The 13388-nt window shown below is 36.1% G+C and overlaps 1 protein-coding gene and 1 non-coding gene across 2 annotated transcripts in view; one reads left to right on the forward strand and one right to left on the reverse strand.

Annotated features, from left to right (window-relative positions):
* The window catches only part of PAWR (pro-apoptotic WT1 regulator), a 112693-nt gene that overhangs the window by 33630 nt on the left and 65675 nt on the right, over positions 1–13388 (forward strand). The window lies entirely within an intron of this gene.
* Positions 10386–10511, reverse strand: LOC112831256 (small nucleolar RNA SNORA8). Its single transcript, XR_003210112.1, has one exon. It is a non-coding gene; the product is annotated as a small nucleolar RNA SNORA8 (small nucleolar RNA).

Below are 13388 nucleotides of genomic sequence, written 5' to 3' on the forward strand. Positions count from 1 at the left end.
TCCTCAATTTGAAATCTTTTTTTTTTTAAAGATTTTATTTATTTATTTGACAGAGAGAGACACAGCGAGAGAAGGAACACAAGCAGGGAGAGTGGGAGAGGGAGAAGCAGGCTTCCTGCCGAGCAAGGAGCCCGATGTGGGGCTCGATCCCAGGACCCTGGGATCATGACCTGAGTCGAAGGCAGATGCTTAACGACTGAGCCACCCAGGCGCCCTGAAATCTTTTGTTATTAAGTTTTCTGGTTAGAAATATTATGGTTAAGAGTTGAAATAGAAGTTCTTAACGGCATATTTTTTCTTAGCTGTAGGTATTTACTATTTATATTCTCTAGTTTATGTAAATTCCATCTTTTTTTTTTAAGATTTATTATTTGAGAGAGCGAGAATGAGAGAGAGTACATGAGAGGGGGGAGGGTCAGAGGGAGAAGCAGGCTTCTCGCTTAGCAAGGAGCCCGACGTGGGACTCAATCCTGGGACTCCGGGATCATGACCTGAGCCGAAGGCAGTTGCTTAACCAGCTGAGCCACCCAGGCACCCAAATTCCATCTTTAAAAAAAAAAAATACTATAAGATGCTTTTTGGCTATCTTACTAGTTAGGCTGAGTCTGTATTTCACGAAAGAGATCTGGCCTCAAGGTAACAATTTGGAGCTAGTAAGTCTGTTGCGGGCAGTGGTTCTCAGACTTTAGCACACATTAACATCACTTAGAGGACTTGTTCTAACACACATTGCTGGGGTTCACCCAAATAGTTTCTGATTCAGTACGTCTGAATTGGTGTCCCAAGAGTTTGCCCATGTCCCCAAGCGATGCTGCTTTAACTCTGGGGACCACACTTTGAGAATTAGTGATCTGTGGTGTTTAAACCATATGAGGAGATAGATCATCTAGGGAGGTAGCTTAGATACCTAAGAGCAAAGTTCTGAGGGCTGAGCACTGAGCATCTTTATTTAGTTAATGGAGTCAAGGGATGGGGTGAGGTGGGGGTGAAGTATTGTCCAGGAGGAGAAGAGTTCTGGTAGTTAGATAAATTTGGAAAATTTGTTGTGTTATATTGCTGTTCTTAGAAGTTTCAGAATACACACAAACATGGTAAAGGATTTAAGAAATTCCTGAGGAGGGCGCCTGGGTGGCTCAGTTGGTTAAGCGACTGCCTTCGGCTCAGGTCATGATCCTGGAGTCCCTGGATCGAGTCCCGCATCAGCTCCCTGCTCGGCGGGAAGCCTGCTTCTCCCTCTGACCCTCCCCCCCATGTGCTTTCTCTCTCTCTCATTCTCTCTCTCTCAAAAATAAATAAATAAAAAATCTTAAAAAAAAAAAAGAAATTCCTGAGGACATTGAGGCTATGTGCTTTGGTGAGCGCTGTGAATTGTGTAAGACTAATGAATCACAGACCTGTACCCCTGAAACAAATAATACATTATATGTCAATAAAAAGGAAAAAAAAATTCCTGAGGAAAGAATTTATGTGTTTTAAAGAAAAGGTCTGTATACCTGCCTTGAGGACAGAAGGAAGGGGTTGTAGTAGGGACTCTTCCATACCCAGGCTGGCCAGGGGAAGTGGGTGTGGTGTAAAAGTGGGGGAAGTATTAGCAGTTACCAAGAGGAAAGTCATTTGGGTTTATGACAGAAAGAACATGGTACCAGCAAAAAAGTCCTAGTGGAATTTTCTAATTCTGAAATTAGTTTGCCTGTGTTAGAATTCCAGCCATGTTTTGAGAATCACTAACTGATACTTAATAGCTGTATTTTTTATAGATTAATATTAGACACCGTAGGTACTCGGTGAATGAATTTTCACTTTCACCATATGGTCTTTTCTGGTTTCTGGATTGTTGATGTACCACTGAATCTTTTTAATTTTGCTAGTGCAGAGGTTTATACTTTTTGTGTTTATTTTGTTGAATTACATCTTTTTTTGCATTCAATTTCAGTTCTCTGATATACAATGAAAGGAGAAGGGAGTAAAGGTTTTCTCTTTAAATTCCTTTAGTAGATTAGGTAGGCATAAATATCAGGAATTTGTAGCCTTTAGGTCAATGAAACTTGTTTGTGTCACCATATAGGGTTTCTGTAGCTAGTATGATAGCCACTGATTACTGAGCACCTGAAATGTGACTGGTCTGAGTTGAGATGTGCTGTTAAGTATAAAATACACACTGGGGAAAAAAAACAAAATATAAACTGGGTTTTGAAGACTTTGTTTGAAAAAATATTAATATAAAATTATGAGAACATTAAAATACTATATATGAATTACATGCTAAAATTATACTTTTGGTCTATTGGATGAAATAAAGTATATTATCAAAATTAATTTTACCTGTTTCTTTTGACTTGTTTTTAATGTGGTTACTAGAACATTTAAAATTAATCTGTGGCTTATAGTTTATTTCCATTGGACAGCATGGATCTGGGGATGGGGAAAATCATAATAGAAACATCTAATTTTTAATATTCTGGTATTTGTCAGTGGTTGAATAAACTTTGTATGGAAGTAAAGAGGTGAACCTGGATAGTGAATCATACAATTTTATGAAAAGATTAACACAGGGGCATCTGGGTGGCATAGTTGGTTAAGCGCCTGACTCCTGATTTTGGCCTGGGTCTCAGGCCCGTGAGTCCAGGGCCCTGCCCTGGGCTCCATGCTCAGCGTGGGGTCCGCTTGAGATTCTCTCTCCCTCTCCCTTTGTCCCTCCCACTCATGCACACGTGTGTGCTCTCAAATAAATCCTTAAAAAAAGATTAACGCAGATCTGTTATCTTTAAATGGCTTGACACTAACAATTTGCATAGGTTTTCTAAAAATACAGTGGTAGGGAATCTTCTATAAATGTTAATTATAAAAATGACTTTGGAGAGAAAAAACTATTTGTTACATGAGCCCTTTCCTCAAGGAGCGGAGTCATAGTTTTTTAAAAATGAAGAGGACATTAATACTAATTTATGTGGATGGGTCTTGACAGTTTGAAGAAAATGTACATGCATTATCTGATTTGATCATACTGACCTCATTTTTAGTAATTGTAGAAAAAGATTTAATATTATACCACTGATAGGTTTATCATAGAAACCAGTACTTCTCAAACTGCCATCAAATGACTCCTGGGCAAGAGAGGATACAGTTCTGTGTATCTCAAGTGGCCCGAGTTGTACTGGTATGGTTGCCCAGTTCTTTGAAGTCTCCACTCCTCTACGTACTACCCTCCTCCTGCATCCTTGAATATATTTGGTGCTATAAGAATAGATCATATATGTATTGTGCCTCTTCATACCAGGTGTCATGGTGTATTTCTAGGAAGGGTGATTGTATCCTGAAATGAGAAATACAGCTTCCAAGGAAGTAGAAATGTATCAGATCGAGTCTATCTTGAGGGCCTATTTTATGAGTTCTGGACATAACAAGATAATGTTGTCTTCTGCTTTCTTTTCTCTTTTACACTCTCTATTCTTACTTAGATGTTAATTTTGTTACACAGGGTATCCCCCCCCCCGTCACATACACAAAGTCTTTTCCTGTAAATGAAAAGACTCAATTCTCTAAAGTTTGTAAAAAATAACTTAGCACTTTTAGTATAGATAAAACAACTAAATTCAACAAATAAATAGATATAATTACAGATCCCAGGTCCTATTCTCTTTTGGCTAGGACTAATACCTGTGTTGATATATGGATTAATAGTAATAATGGCAATGATGTATAATGATAATAGATGCTAGGTTTTATTGCTAAACACTCTTTTAAGCCCTGTGTGGCTGGTGGTCTTATTATTATACCTATTTTATAAATGAAATTGACTTTGTCTGGAATTTAAACCCAGGCAGTATTCAGTTCATTGAGTTTACACCCTGATGCTCTTGACCACCATGTTATTTAGCACGCAGGGTACTCATTAAATGCTAAGTTAAAAATAAACAACTGTAACAAAAACCCGACTTAATGGAAAGAATAACAGTTAAGCAAGAAGTTAAAAGGCTAAATTTTTTGCTTAAGGCTATTCTAGAGATTCAAGTCTAGGTCCCTCTGACTCTAAAGGCAAATGATTTCATCACTTACAGTCTAGTTTTCTTATCTGTAAAATGTAGAGAACAGCTATCTGGAGTAGTTGGTTAAATGTAACTGCTTAGTGTAGTATCTGACTCATAGGTACTTAATGAATTTTAGCAGTGATGATGATGATTAGGATCATAGCTATCTAACAGCAGTATGTCCATAACAAATTCTTTTCTCCACTTGAATATAATTTACTGCTTTTCTTTTAAAATACCGTCTTTTTAATATCAAATACTCTTTGATTTTTCTTCTTTTTTGCTGCTTCATTGTCACACACATTTCTCTGCTTATGACCTCTGTGAAATTAGATCAGTGTACAATTGCTGCCATTCTTTTGTAAATACTTGTAAATTTATATCGTGCTTTTGTTTTCTACATCTTTGTACTCTTATTTCTCTTTTTAGTGCATCTCCACCCTCCCCGCATTTACTTCTGTTCTATGTGCATTCCAGGTTTTTCAAAGTGGTCTTTATTCATTGAATAATATTTGGAGGCTATGTTATATCACCCATTGTGCTGGGTGATAGGCATATAGTGATGGATTTAACAGAGTTTCTCTCCTCCCAGATGACAGATATTAAATAAGTGGTCATGAGTGGATAAGTGTTATAAAAAGGTAAGTATAGAGCAGTGCTTCTTAAAGTGTGGTTCTGGGTATGGCAGCCTCATCAAATGTTAGGATTTCTAACATCCTTGTTAGGAATTCAAATTCTTGTGTTTCATTCCGGACCTACTGTTTTAGCAATCTCCCTGGATAACACTGATGGGTGCTAGAGCTTAAGAACCTTTGGTATGGGCTATTACGAAAGTCTATGGCAGAGGAAAGTATTCTTGTCTTGTGAGGTGATGGTGGTGGTTATAGTGTGTGTGTAAGAAGATTATCCCCAGGAGGTGTTTTTAACCTTTGCTTTCCTTCATTCTCCTCTTTTTTCCCAGTGCCTTATCTTAGCACTTCTGCATGTTTCTGTCTCTGTCATCTTGAATTGTATTGTGGTACCTAATAATTATGTACTTTCATTCTCTGCCTCTTAACATGTTCAGCTGATCAGGAAAGGACCAGATTCCTTTCAATGCCACTTTGAAGTTTACCTTAGGAAAAAGCATTTTATCCATGCTGTTTCCTGTTTCCCTGGCTTCATTTCCCCTGCTACTCCTGACCAGGATAAATTCATCAGAGACTTTGGGCTGCTCACTGTAGGTGATTGTAGAGCTTATAATTAATATGTCTGAGATAAATTTGCTTTTAATGCCTATTAAAGGCTAGTTATGTCTCCCAAACTTTTAACATGGGCCTAGCACTAAACATGAGGAATATATTGTTTTCAGCATTTTCTTTTTACTGTTATTTCTTGCAGCCTTGTCTAATAAAATAGTTGGTTAGTAAGAGTTACTCTTTTCTTTCCAGGTCTCTCTCTCCCACCTCTCTCTTTAACCTTTCTATTTTGAACAGTTTGTAGCACTGTGTTTGGGGAGTATGTAGTCTTTTAAACGCAAATATTTTCTTCTCTTAAATATCATAAAAGAAAAAAAGGGAAACCGGATAGACCAGAGACAAAATCCTTTTTAAATATCACAGTAAATTATTTTTAAAAACTTTGATGTTCTTTATGATTGATAAATTTTCAATTAACGTCTAGTCTCAAGCTGCTATAGCTTATTTTTCTCTTACCGTTACATAAGAATGCAATAAATATTCTGAGTGACCACAGATAGAAATATACATAGTTCTAAAATGGAATTTGCTGTGAAAAACATTTTTAACACTTTAATCTTATTTAGGGATCAGTTGGTCTGGACAATATGAGAACTAGTGGGTTTTCTCCAGTCATGTGTTACTACTGTACAGCTGGAGATGATGCTACTAAAACGAGATAGAGTGTGGGGCAGTGTTTTTCATGACAAGATCAAATAAAGCTTGTCCATGTTTGTGAATGCCTGTGGCTATATTTGGCCGTCTGTATTGGCTTATTTTGTCCGATGTCTAAAATACTCCTGCTACAAAATATTACAGATATTTGTAGCTTGAGTTTAGATTAAAATATATAGAGAGATAATCAAGAGACTAACATATAGAATCTATTTTATAACTTTTTCATTTTGAGATATTTAGTAAGTTGAATCTGTATAAACATTTAAAAGGAACAATAAAACAACTACTTTCTCGTATTTACTTTGAGGGATGACTAATTTATTCTCTTGGAATTTTAGTGTTATATAACAGATAAATCTGCATTTGTTTTAAAGATTGTTCACTAACTTTAATTTACTGAATTAAATTCTTATGTGTACTGATGATGTGCATCTGCATGTAAACATAAATTCTTATTTTAACATGAGGCAAAAAAAATCTTCTGCTTGGTTGATAGGAAGAACATAAATAATCCTATTACTCATTAAAAAAGAAAAACTGGAAGAATTTCAAGTATTTAGTTTCCTATTAAATTTAGATGGGAAGATGGACCTCCAAGTTAGATTTTTCCTCATACTTAATGAGAATATGCACCAATAACGCTAGCTTGATCTGATTTAATTTCCTTTAAAGACTCAATTAAGGACAATTAATTACTGTTGTTTATGTTGCACACAGTATATTAGTTAGGGTGCTAGTGCCAGATGTAACAATCTGTTGCATCTAGTAGTCATGGTTTTTCTTAACTGTCAAACCTAAAATAAAAATGTCACCCTATTTCTTAGTCTTTCTTGTGAAATTTGACAAATTATTGAATAAAGAATGTTTGTCTTGGTGCTCTTTCTCCTAAACCATGTTGCCTACCTCATAATCTTCATCTCTTTTGCGCATTGAACTTTTCATAGGCCTTATCTTACATTTGACATTATAGACTGCTCTTTCCTTGAGAGTCTCCGTGAGGGAAAACTCTTTTTCCTTTGCTTCAGTGATGCCATACTCTCCAGATTTCTCCTTTAATTCTTTGGACACTCCTTCACAATCTCTTTGCTTTATTACTTCTCTAAATACTGGTTTTCTTTATGGTCCTACCCTAGATCTTCTTCTGAATCTATATGTGATTGCTCAGCGATCTCAGCTACCCCCATAGCTTCAGTTTGTATGTATATGCTGGTAGTTTTTAAAAATTTTATTGAGATATAATAAACACACTGTAAACCAAACATTTGAAGTGTATAGTATACAGGTTTTGACATTTGTATACACCCTTGAAACTATCACTGCAGTTAAGATATTGAACACATCATTGCTCTCAGAAGTTTACTCATTACCCCTTTGTAATTTTTCCCCTATCCAAGGCAACCAGTGATTTGTTTTGTCACAGTAGATTATTTGGCATTTTCTAGTATTTCATATACATGTAATCATATAGTATGGACTCTTAAATCTGGCTTCCTTCAGCACAGTGGTGTTGCCTGTTCTAGCTTTGTTTGGATTTGCTCCCACTAATCCTAAGGGATGGTTCTCTCCCCAGCTTTGGGGTGCTTCCTCATGTGCATGCATTGATCAATAACTTAGTTTAAATCTTGAGAGGGGATCCATCTCTGGAGATTTCTGTACCTCTTTTGTCTTCAGAATTCTGCCCTGCAAATTCTAGCCATCCCAAGACTCCCACATCTATTTCTTCAATTCCAAGAGATTGCTGGGCTCTACCCAGGTGGTTCTTCACCCTGTTGCAGTCTGTAAACTAAGCAGTAACTGTGGAGTTTACCTTGTTAGTTTCTGTCTCTCAGGGGTTGTTATTGTGTGCTGCCTTATGTCCATTGTCTAAAAACCATTATTTCTTATGTTTAATCTGTTTTTTGTTGTTGTTTTTTCATACAGGATTATATGAAATTTACAGGAAGGTAAATCTGGCCCCTATTACTCCAACTTGGCCAGAAATTGATGTCATCACTGTTAACTTATGACTGTATTTCCAGTGTCTTTTTTCCTCTTGAGCTTGAGACTTGTGTGCCAGTCTGCCTACTGAATATTTCTGCTTTTTTCCCTAAAAATTTATAATCTTTTCCTGCTGAACTTTATTGTTCTTGTGTTCCCTAACTTGAGAGTAGTATGACCATCTAGTTTTTCCAAGTTATTGATATGAATGCTCTGAATTAACATGATTATCTTCCATATTTTCTTGCTCCACTTCCATATCACATCCATTCAGTTCGCCACATCTTGTCAACTTTAGTTCCTGAATATCATTCAGATTCATCTACTTTTTTCCCATCCTCGTTATTACTGCAATAGTTCAAGCTACTGGTATCACTTAATTTGGATCACTGTGGTGGCTTCTAATTAATTTTATGTCTCCAATCTGTTCTCCGTCCTATAGTAAGAGCTAGATTTCGAAACACAAATCTGGTCATATAATTCTCCTGTTCAAAAAGGAGTTAGGAAACGTCTAGACTCCTAGTGTACCAGACTCTTCATGTTTTGGCCTTTGCTCAGTCTGCCCTTCAGTCTCATCTCTCAGATTCTCTCCTTCACGTTCTGGACTCTTTAAACATAGTGAATATTGGATTTCTCAGTGTGATGTGCTCTTCCTCAGCTTGAGACCTTCACATGCACTGTCTTCTACCCCGGAAGGAATTCCATTCCAAATGTGCTCATCTCTGTCATATGGTGCCTAAGAAATCTCTCTCCATTCCAGGTCTGGGTTAGGTATCTCCATCAGCACTATTTTAATTAATTGTCTCTTTCATGTATTAGATGATCCACTCTGTGAGGGTAGGAATTTATGTATCTTGTTAATTTTTGTAGTGGTTTGTCTAAAACAGTGTCTGACACATAATGTGAATATTGAATTTGGAGATCATCCATATTCACACTTGACTGTTGAGAATAAGGAGAGCAAAAACTCAAAATCTCTGTTTTTGACAACCTGTTCCTGAGTTGTTAGACCACATGGACAGAGGCTGGGCTGTTGCTTCTCAGAATCTTCTTAGAAATGCAGTATTTCAGGCCTCAGTTCAGAGAATGAATTAGAATCTGCATTTTTACAGATCCACAGGTGATAGGTGAAAGTGTGAGAAACCAGGCTCTAGTTTATTGGTTATCCTTTTTAGCTGTATGTTAAAGTCACCTGGGGGACTGATGCTCCGTATTTAATCCTGTGGTGTGTGTCCTGGACATCAGTATTTTCTTAACACTCCCAAGGGGATCCTACACTTCCATTGAAGCCTTCTCTCATTTTAGTCTGATACTGGAGAAGATGTTAGTTCATATTCAGATTTTGAGCTCCTTTCACATTTCCATTTTAAAGCCAAAAATGTTTGGAGACTGGTGATATGTGATTGGGCCTGGGCTAATTAGGAAGTCAGGTTGGCAGGTGTGGCCATTTTAGACCATTACACCTCAGACTTTAATGTGCCTACAGATTACCTGAGGCTTTTGTAAAATGCAGATTTTGTTGAAAGAATCTGGGGCGAGGCCTGAGATTACTCATTTTTAGCAGGCTTAAATGCATTAGAAAACTAATAGAGATGTTAAGTGACTTTAATAAAAACAAACGAACTTCCTTCTACTTCCTTAGTTTTTTTTCCATAGAGTACAGTAGCAATGCTTCACAAGGTGAGAGAGTTCCTTGATTGTTACTGAAAGGAAGAAAGGGCATTTAAGTGTCTGTAGTCCCCAGTACCCAAGTGATAATTGCCCTTTGCATGGGGTTATAAAACACCATTAAAATTAGGCTTTTTTGAGCAGTTTTCCATGTTAAGAGGGAAAGGAAACTCTCCCAGAGCCTTCTTTGGTTGGTTGATTTATGGGAAGGAGAAACACATGCTTTTGTACAGAGGGACAAGAGGGCTGTCATTTGAATCATTGTCTTATAATTGATGCAAAGCTTTGTTATATGGGAGTGTATTCCTTTTTTTAATATATTGATCACAGAGGCTGCCTTATTATTATTATTATTATTATATTTGATCATATTATAACCAGTGGATTGACTAGTCCATGTCTTCCTCCCCATTCCCCACACTTTGGTGCTTTATTTTTTATTTTTTTTAAAGTTAATAAATTTTTATTTGAGGAATTTTACATGTGATTCCTTCCGCTTCCATTCACCGTAGTTCCTCCAAAGTCAGAATCATAATCTTCACAATAGCCCTTTTAAAAAGAACTTGTTCAATCCACAGTTGTCACTGTCAGTCCAGAGTTCTTTCGGTTGAGCTTCTTCGATCTCCACTTGAATACGGACATACTTCAAAAACTCCCCACCTGTAATCTTTGGGATCCAGTGTCTTTACTCTGGGGCCCCATTAGGGTCTGAGCCTGGATCTGCCTGGTTCTCAATTTCAAACACCCCTAGAAAGAGAGAAGTTTTAGTTCCTCCTGTAGATTCTCTCAAATTGAACAGTATGAAAAACTAGAGGAATACTGTTTCAATAAAAATACCAGGTTTAACAGCACGAAGCCAAGAAAACCAACGATGCTAGATACTGAGTTTCTATTGCACTGTCTCTTGAACACCCAGCAGGAATGAGCTGCTGACTTCGGTGCTTTAATAGAATATTATTTGTAATTATGGTAAATTTTAAATGCCGTCATGTTTAAGCAAACATTATTTATGGAAATGGTGGGTGATGCCATTATGAGTAGACTTTTCTCCATTTTTCTAATCACTGTTGTGCCAGTAGGATGCTATTTTGCTGACTCATAGGACTGGAATATTCTTCACAAGGATCTTTTGGTTTCCCCCCTTCTATTCTTTAAGGACTGTCAATTCATTTTTGTTAATCTTTTCATCTTGTTCTCGGGTTTACAGCAGCTGTTTTAACATGTTTGAGTACTTAAATTAAGCTGATCTGACAATCTGGCTCTTCTAGGAAGATTTTGTATCATTCAGATAGCACCTGTCGTAGTACTTGATTTTCTCTAATTTACTCCACTACAAATAAGGATTCTTTAGAACAATTTCAGTTTTTAGGTGTAAAATAAATGTTGCAGAATTAAATGAGTGTCTGTTGTTTACAATTAAAATAATTTGTCAAATGAATGTTAAGAAAAACTCCCAAGAATTTGAAATAAAAGATAGGCTTGATTTATTTTTAATAAGCACTGATATCAGTTCACGTGAAGTGTTTAAGGAGATTGAAATTGCATCATTTAAAAAAATTATCCTGCTTTCTAGTAGAGAACTAGTTCAAAAGTAGATGAATTAAGAGTTTTTAAATGATGGATTTGAAATAGGATTTCCTGTAATTGGAATTTTTAATTTATTTCTTTTTTGCTAAAGATAGGAATGTATTTCAAATATAGGACTATAGTGTAGGCAGATAGAGCTAGGGCAGTAAAGTGTAGAAAACTACCAAAAGATAATTTTATTTTGCTTCTTTGCTAACGATGGAGCAAATAAATATGAAAACTCATGATAGAACATTTTAAGTTCTTCAGAAAAGAAACTCTTTGTCAAATTCTAAATCCAATTCTTTGCTTTTAAGCCAGGTTTCAGTCTCTCACAAACTCATTTAAATCCTCCCAGGAATGCACAGTGTCCCTGCCAAAGGTTTTCACATGGTGATTGATGAAAAGATTTGCTGCAGAATATGCATTCCTTTCAGGAAAAGGTTAATACAGAGTTTGGAAAATGAAGTAAGTGCTTGATGGTCCATATTTTTATCTTATTTTATCATTGAACTCTTTCCAAAGAGCTTTTGAAATGACATTCTCCATAGAATCACAAATCTGAAGATTTTTCCATAAAGATTTAAGTGGACTTGTATTGAAAGCCTTTCATTTATCAGCTCAAATCCTCACATTCATCAGGTTGTAATTTGTATTACAAGGTATATTTAGCCAAAGAATATCTTTGTATTACTTAGTCAATTAAATATTTAAATTCCACTAGTGTTTTTGAAAGTCTTAAGGGGTCTTTGCAGTTGTGAGCTTAATCGTTTTTATCTTTCCTTTCCCTTTTTTATTTGGTAGAATATACATAACATAAAATTTACCATTCTGTCTTAAAGTGTACAGTTCAGTGGCATTAAATACATTTACATTGTTGTGCAGCCACTTTATCATCTTCCCAAACTGAAACTCCAATGGACAGTAATTCCCCATTTCCCCTTCCTTCTCCCCACCCCCCAACCATCATTCTACTTTTTGTCTATGAATTTGACTGCTTTAGGTATCTCATAGAAGTGGAATTGTACTGTATTTGTCCTTTTGTTACTAGCTTATTTCATTTAGTATATGTCTTAAAAGGCTCATGCATGTTGTAGTGTATGTCAGAATTTTCCTATTAAGGCTGTGTGTGTGTGTCTATACATAAATACCACTTTTGTTTGTGTTTGTTTGTTCATCCGTTCATCAAGTTGAGTGACATGGGTTGCTTTTCTTTCCTTTTAGAGTCTAAATTTAAAATACTGATCATATCAGTGCTTTCTAGTGTTTTACAACTATGAAGAGTGGTTCAGAAATCCCCTGTAGAAGTGACCAAGGGATTTAAGCCTTGGGACTATTACTTTCCTCCTTGATTTTCTTATTGTTACTTGAGTGTTTGTTTTGCTAGTCCAGCCTAGAGGTAATAACCTTGATCCTCTGGCCAAATGGAAGCTGAGATACCACATGGGGCATCCGTATTGAGAGATTGAGCCAAGATATGGAAGACTAAGATCTGGGATTGAGGATTCAGGCTTATAAGGGAAAGATTCAGATTTGAATTGTGTGCCATAATATCTTTAATCAATTCTCTCTTTTTTGGTTATAATTTGTTTTTCTTTGAGATAGTACATGTTTACACTTACTTAAGTGGGTGTTGGTGTTTTCTGAATTGCCTGTTCATGTTTATAGTGTATTCCCTATTCAGTCACAAAGAGTCAAGATTTACATCAGAAGAAAGAAAAATACTTTAAATTTCAGAAATGTAATATTTTGCTTAATTTTAAAATTTTTATTTCATATGATTATACTTCATGCATCTCCTGGATACCTAGTTCTTTCTGTTCAAGATCATGTACTCTAGTATCCAAGTGATTTACTGATTGCAGATTTATTACTCTGGAATTGTATAGAATTATATCTTCCCATCATATTGGCCTTATTCAGCTGTGTTGAATACTGCTGTGTGTAATACAAGGAATGATTGCTATGACATTAAAATTTTGAATTGGGGGTCTCAAGTTCTTCCCTTAGAGCACTTGTATTGTAACTTGCAAATTGAACGTTTGCAAAGTATGGAGTATAAAAATCAGCTTTTTGTAGTACCCAAACTAGAGAACTAACATGTAGGCTTGTTGACTAGTTTAGCTAAATCTTAACTCTGGGTATGGACTTACTTGGAAACATAGTAAAAAGGAACAGATGTTAATAACGTTTAAAGTATTAGTTGAACCCTTGAGTTTAAGTGAAGGGATAATTGAGATAATACGATCTCCCA

The sequence above is a fragment of the Callorhinus ursinus genome, unplaced genomic scaffold (assembly GCF_003265705.2).
Source record: "Callorhinus ursinus isolate GAN/ISIS: 27379988/994484 unplaced genomic scaffold, GSC_fseal_2.0 scaffold14, whole genome shotgun sequence".
Lineage (NCBI taxonomy): Eukaryota > Metazoa > Chordata > Mammalia > Carnivora > Otariidae > Callorhinus > Callorhinus ursinus.